The sequence below is a fragment of the Schistocerca piceifrons genome, chromosome 7 (assembly GCF_021461385.2).
Source record: "Schistocerca piceifrons isolate TAMUIC-IGC-003096 chromosome 7, iqSchPice1.1, whole genome shotgun sequence".
NCBI lineage: Eukaryota > Metazoa > Arthropoda > Insecta > Orthoptera > Acrididae > Schistocerca > Schistocerca piceifrons.
Window position 1 is genome coordinate 96173262 of NC_060144.1, and position 6080 is coordinate 96179341.

At 42.5% G+C, this 6080-nt stretch overlaps 1 non-coding gene across 1 annotated transcript; it reads right to left on the reverse strand.

Annotated features, from left to right (window-relative positions):
• Window positions 1-275: 275 nt before the first annotated feature.
• On the reverse strand, window positions 276-352 carry Trnag-gcc. The gene has a single exon. It is a non-coding gene; the product is annotated as a tRNA-Gly (tRNA).
• Window positions 353-6080: the final 5728 nt, after the last annotated feature.

A 6080-nucleotide genomic window follows, 5' to 3' on the forward strand; every position in this document is an offset into this window, starting at 1 on the left:
CGTGATTGGCATGATTAAATTTTAAATCGAAAATTATTGACTTCGTTTCACAATTATTCGTCAGTTACTTATGATTATTAATTCTGATTTTAGCTGCAGAATATTAGTACGAGAATGATTATTTACTTAATCGTATGGCTAGGGCCCCCAGTCGGGCAGACCGTTCGCCGGGTGCCGGTGTTTCAATCTGACGCCACTTCGCCGACCTGCAATCGATGAGGATGATAGGATGATGATGAGGACAACACAACACGCAGTCCCTGGGCGGAGAAAATTCCCCGACCCAGCCGGGAATCGAACCCGGACCCAGAGGATTGGCAGTCCGCCACTCTGACCATTGAGCTACCTGGGGTGGAGAGAATAATACTAAAAGCATATTAAACGTACATGTTGGTGAAGTCGATGTCTTGTGACTCACATTACCTATTATTTTTCGCTTAAAATAACCTTTTCTCCAACCAGGTATCGAAACACGTTAGGCAGATGTGTCTACCATCCTGCTGCTCTTCCGTATCCTTAGAAGTCGAACAAATAGGAGAGCAAAACTTTGAACATAGCTGCTAAGGTTCAGTGACCGTGTCAGAATTATATTGGAACAAATAAGCCCTCGGTCACAAATATTAAGTCAAAATTGACCTGGTTTCGACGCTACTACGAGCGTCGTCTTTAGAATTAGACTAACTGTTCTAAAACATTATAGGTATATAGTACATTAATAAAATTAAAGTTTTTACTGACTGGAAAAGATGCAGTACTTACAAGCCACATATTAAAAAAGATCTCAGCCGGATAGGCGACGTCATGAACACTTCTCAGATGGCGAGCCGCTAAGGGCTGCTCGTACTGTGAGCAAGGGTTGCAACGAGACTGAGGTGCCCACTTTAGAAAGTGTGGGCAAGTAAACATTGTGTTGCTACGAGCGCCATCTAGTAGCCGCAGAAACAACTAGGCTACTGTACATTCAAAATTAGACACATGAAATTGTGATGCAGCTGATTCAGGCATAACGTAAGCATTAATAATAACGGGATGAAGTTACATATTTATCTGCTTTAAATAGAAATACATTTTGTAATGTAAAAAACGTTAGTTATATACAAGAAAACAGCAAAGATGTGACAGGCAAACAACATTTCCGTAAACTGCATGAGGAAATCTGGATCAAAGATCAAGCAATGGCTTTATACAGTCAAAAAAGTTTTTATTTCGGAGCTGCAGCTGTTAGTTGAGAATGAGGCCATCATGACGAGTGAGATGTTTGAAAATCTCCAATTCTTCTAAGGCATCTAACCTACGCCCCTTCTTTTCGGTATGCAGAATATTGTTATCGCCTATGGCTTTAGGCACGTGTACAGTAATTAAGAGATGATCGGCAAAGGATTAATTTAGGGGACTGGTGCCGTTCTTTCTCAAAAGATGTTCTTTATACCTGATGGTGAAAGCACGTCGAGTTTGCCATATATAATAGGAGGAGCAGGTATCGCAGATGATCTTATAAACGCCAGAACTTTCTGTAGGGGAGCGAATGGATTTCGAATTATGAATGAAGTTTCTCTTTAGATTATTATTAGTAGAGAAGGCAACATTGCAATTGTATTTGTTGCGAAGCATGCGCTGAATCTGATAGGAAATGGGTCCTATGAAAGGAATAGAAAAACGTTTTTTTGGATTAATTTCAGTGTATGAGGTGTTGAGCGTGGTAGTTCTTGCAGTTTTCTTTTTTAGGATATCGTCCACTATGTTAGGCGTATATTCATTATTGACTGCTATGGTTTTAAGTAAATTAATCTCCTCATTAAACTTTTCTGTTGAAAGTGGTATGGAGGTGGCTCGGTGGACGGCAGAGTGAAAAAAGGCCATTTTTTGAGACTGTGGATGAAAAGAGGAAGCGGGCACGATTTGGTCAGTATACGTTTCTTTTCGAAAAATATTGAAAGTGATGTTATTGTCTTCTATTGTAAGCGACAAGTCTAAATAATGTAATTGGCGGTTTTCGTTTTCGAGTTCAATAGTGAAAGAAATTTTTTCATGGAGGTCGTTAAAAAGTTTAAATATATGATCAATTCTATCGGCGGGTCCGTTATAGATGACTAGAATATCATCAACGCGTCTTGTGTAAGAAAGGATACCTAGTGAAGCGGCTGAGACACGGTTAAATAGCTTTTTTTCCAAGGAATTGATAAAGATGTCGGCAAGGATGCCGGCTAAAGGGTTGCCCGTAGCGAGCCCATCAGACTGCTGGTGCAGTTGTCCGTTGAATTCAAAGTAGTTGTACTAGACAACGACATTAATGAGATTCGTAAAGTCGGTAATCTGTTCATCTGATAGATCTTTTTTAAGTTGACGTAAGTTTTCGTCCATAATGATGAGAATGATGAGCGTCTCATGTACCGGGACATTGGCATAAAGATTTTTAATATCTAAGGAAAAAAGCTTTGTGTCTGGACTGCATACCAAGTTTTTAATATTTTCGACCAAAACGTGGCTGTTAGGAACGGAATAATTAGTTTCGAACACGAAGGATTTTTTCAAAGTTTCGTGTAGAAATCGGCCCAAGTTGTGATATGCGCTATTCATGCTATTGGAGATTGGACGTATTGGATGATTAGGTTTATGAATTTTGAACTGGGACCGAAGTTTAAGGGGCTGAGGGTTCATATTGATAAGTAGTTTCTTTTGGAAAGGTTTTATAAGCAATTTTGCATTGTTAATGGCTGACCTTACTTCTTTCTGTAATTTAGGAGTCGGATCATCATGCAGCTCCGATATGTTGTTTTCACTGAAGAAATTTTCAGTTTTAGAAATATACTCAGAAATATAAGCAATGACTAGACAACAACCTTTAACGGATTTAGTTATTAAAGCATTTGCTGTTTTAAATTTTTTATTAATGGAAGTTACTAAAATTCTATCGTTATGCTTAGCATTAGACAAAGTAGCTGCATTTTTCTCTATCATGCGGATTACATCATACGCAATTCTGGCTTGAGAAGCATTATCTATCTTCTTATAATCGAGACCGATTTTTAAATCAACAAGCATATTTTCTCTTACATTTCTGTCTGACAGGTTAGGCCTGACATTGTATTTTAGTCCTTTTCCTAACAGGACTTTTTCATTCTCAGTAAAAACGATGTTGGTTTTATTTAAAATTCTTTCATGAAAGACGTGACTGCTTTTTGACATGTATTCCGAGGGCATTTTTCATTAGAAAGCAGACAAAAATGACTGCTGAGCTTCTTCTCGTGTTTCTGCATTATACCTATTTTACAAATCTCTAGATGTTCGTTAATTTGCGTCCACATGTCGTCAATATTAAAATTATAGTTAACACGATAAGTGTTTGTGATATTTAAATACAAATGGTATGCTTCTTCGTTAAGACGGTCTTTTTTAGCTTACAGCTCTTTTACCCTATTACAAATAATATTCTTAATGATAGGTCTAAAGGACTTTGGATTTTTCTTACATACATACTTGACGTCGCCTTTCCGGCTTAGATCTTTTTTAATATGTGACTTGTAAGTACTGCATCTTTTCCAGTCAGTACAAACTTTAATTTTATTAATGTACTATATACATAATATGTTTTAGAACAGTTAGTCTAATTCTGAAGACGACGCTCGTAGTAGCGTCGAAACAAGGTCAATTTTGACTTAATATTTGTGACCGACGGCATATTTGTTCCAATATAAATAGGAGAGTTCTGCTTCTCACTCCAACGTACAGTGAAGCGAGCCCGGGCATTAGGCGGTTGCAGTGAGACGATAGAGTTAAAAACAACCGGTGTGCACGAAAGTTTAAAAGTCGTACAGTTAGGCGGTGATAACTGTGTACTATCGGAACTATAGCCCAAATTTTCGCGAGGGATCGATTGTCGGAAACCCCTACTTTCCATGTGTTGTTTTCTTTTCGTAAAATACGTCAAGCTGGTGATGTTGCCTTCAAAGTTTCTTTGGATGAATGTATAACGTTTACTGTAATCTTTATTGTACCTCGACTCGTAGAAAACAGTATAATTAAGTAATTAAAATGGATCTTGTCCGAAATCTGACGCAAGTACCCGTTGCCAAACGCCATAACTCTTCAGCGGATAACCGATGGCAGAGTCGAGGAAGCGGCGTTATAGTTAGTGAGAGCGGCGTAGCGCGCTATGCCAGTTTGCTGGCAGCGGCAGGCGGCAGATGTGATTGATAAGGAGGGGTCGGCGGGAGTCCGCCTTGTGCGTCCGTTTCTTTGTAGCCCACATCCCTCCCCTCCCCCCCCCCCCCCCTGCCCCGCTACACCGGCTGATCAATCACGCCGCAGGCTTTGTCTCTGGCTGGCAGCGCCTGTCCGCTGCCCCCATCTTCCCTCTCATCCAGCCACTCCCTCACTGGCTGTCGCCACTGACAGCCTACGTCTCTGCTCATGTGACACAGACCCTGCGGCGGCTATTGGCCCATTCCAAAGCTCCCATGTATATACGTGTTGATCTGTTTCCTGCAGATCACAAATGAAGTGAATGGAAGGTATGTAATGATCTGGTCTATTCTGAGCCGCTAAGCATCAGGATGGGCGAGAGAAATGGTGAAGGAGGGAACAGAATCACGCCAGCATGTATAGTGAAACAGTTGTAGCAATGACAGGTGTTTATTTCCAGTAGCCTTGTACAGCGTGACGGCAGTCTTCGGGACTCTGTAGTGTGTGTGCAAATGCAGCCAGCTGCAGAAACCGTTGACATCCAAATGGCGTATGGGACGTTTGTTGTCCTGTGTCGTGGGCCGCTACTGTTGTGATCTCCATCTACATCGACATTTATACTCCGCAAGCCAACCAATGCTGTGTGGCGGAGGGCACTTTACATGCCACTGTCATTACATCCCTTTCCTGTTCCACTCGCGTATGGTTCGCGGGATGAACGACTGCCGGAAATCCTCCGCACGCGCTCGAATCTCTCTGATTTTACATTCGTGATCTCCTCGAGAGGTATAAGTAGGGGGAAGCAACATATTCGATACCTCATCCAGAAACGCACCCTCTCGAAACCTGGACAGCAAGCAACACAGCGATGCAGAGCGCCTCTCTTGAAGAGTCTGCCACTTGAGTTTGCTAAACATCTCCGTAACGGTATCACGTTTACCAAATAACCCTGAGACGAAACGCGCCGCTCTTCTTTTGATCTTCTCTATCTCCTCTGTCAACCCGACCTGGTACGGATCCCACACTGATGAGCAATACTCAAGTATAGGCCGAACGAGTGTTTTGTAAGCCACCTGCTTTGTTGATGGCATACATTTTCTAAGGACTCTCCCAATGAATCTCAACCTGGCACCCGCCTTACCAACAATTAATTTTATATGATCATTCCACTTCAAATCGTTCCGTACGCATACTCCCAGATAGTTTAGAGAAGTAACTGCTACCAGTGTTTGTTCCGCTATCATGTAATCATACAATAAAGGATCCTTCTTTCTATGTATTCGCAATACATTACATTTGTCTGCGTTAAGGGTCAGTTGCCACTCCCTGCACCAAGTGCCTATCCGCTGCAGATCTTCCTGCATTTTGCTGCAATTTTCTAACGCTGCAACTTCTCTGTATACTACAACATCATGGAACTTCCGACACTATCATCACGTAGTGTTGCCGTGTGGGCCGCCAGTGGGTGAAGAACGAGCGCGACCCGCACATGCTTTCTGGAGTTTTGCTGGCTATGCACCACTGCGTGCACTAACAGTCCTCCTGTCCTGTACTTGGGTGCCACAGCAGACACTAGATGTTCTATGCTGAGCAGTAGTGCCCTAATAACCAACGAGTGGTCAGCTAGGATGGTGGCCGCATGGATGTGGCTGCCCCGGCCGGAACGTGGCTTGCAGCCCATCGACAGACGTCACTCAGAGCGTGGAGGCTGGCCGCACACCATCTCCTGCACCGGTGTATCGATGTAGCTTCCCAACTTCCGCAGGCAAGTGTGGTGTACCTCATGCCGAAACTTGACGAGTGAATCAGTAGGCAGAGCTTCATCACCAAGCGATAGACATACTTTCTCTGAAACTCAAAACCTCATCATTTTCTCTGGTTCAAGATTGTGGCACGAC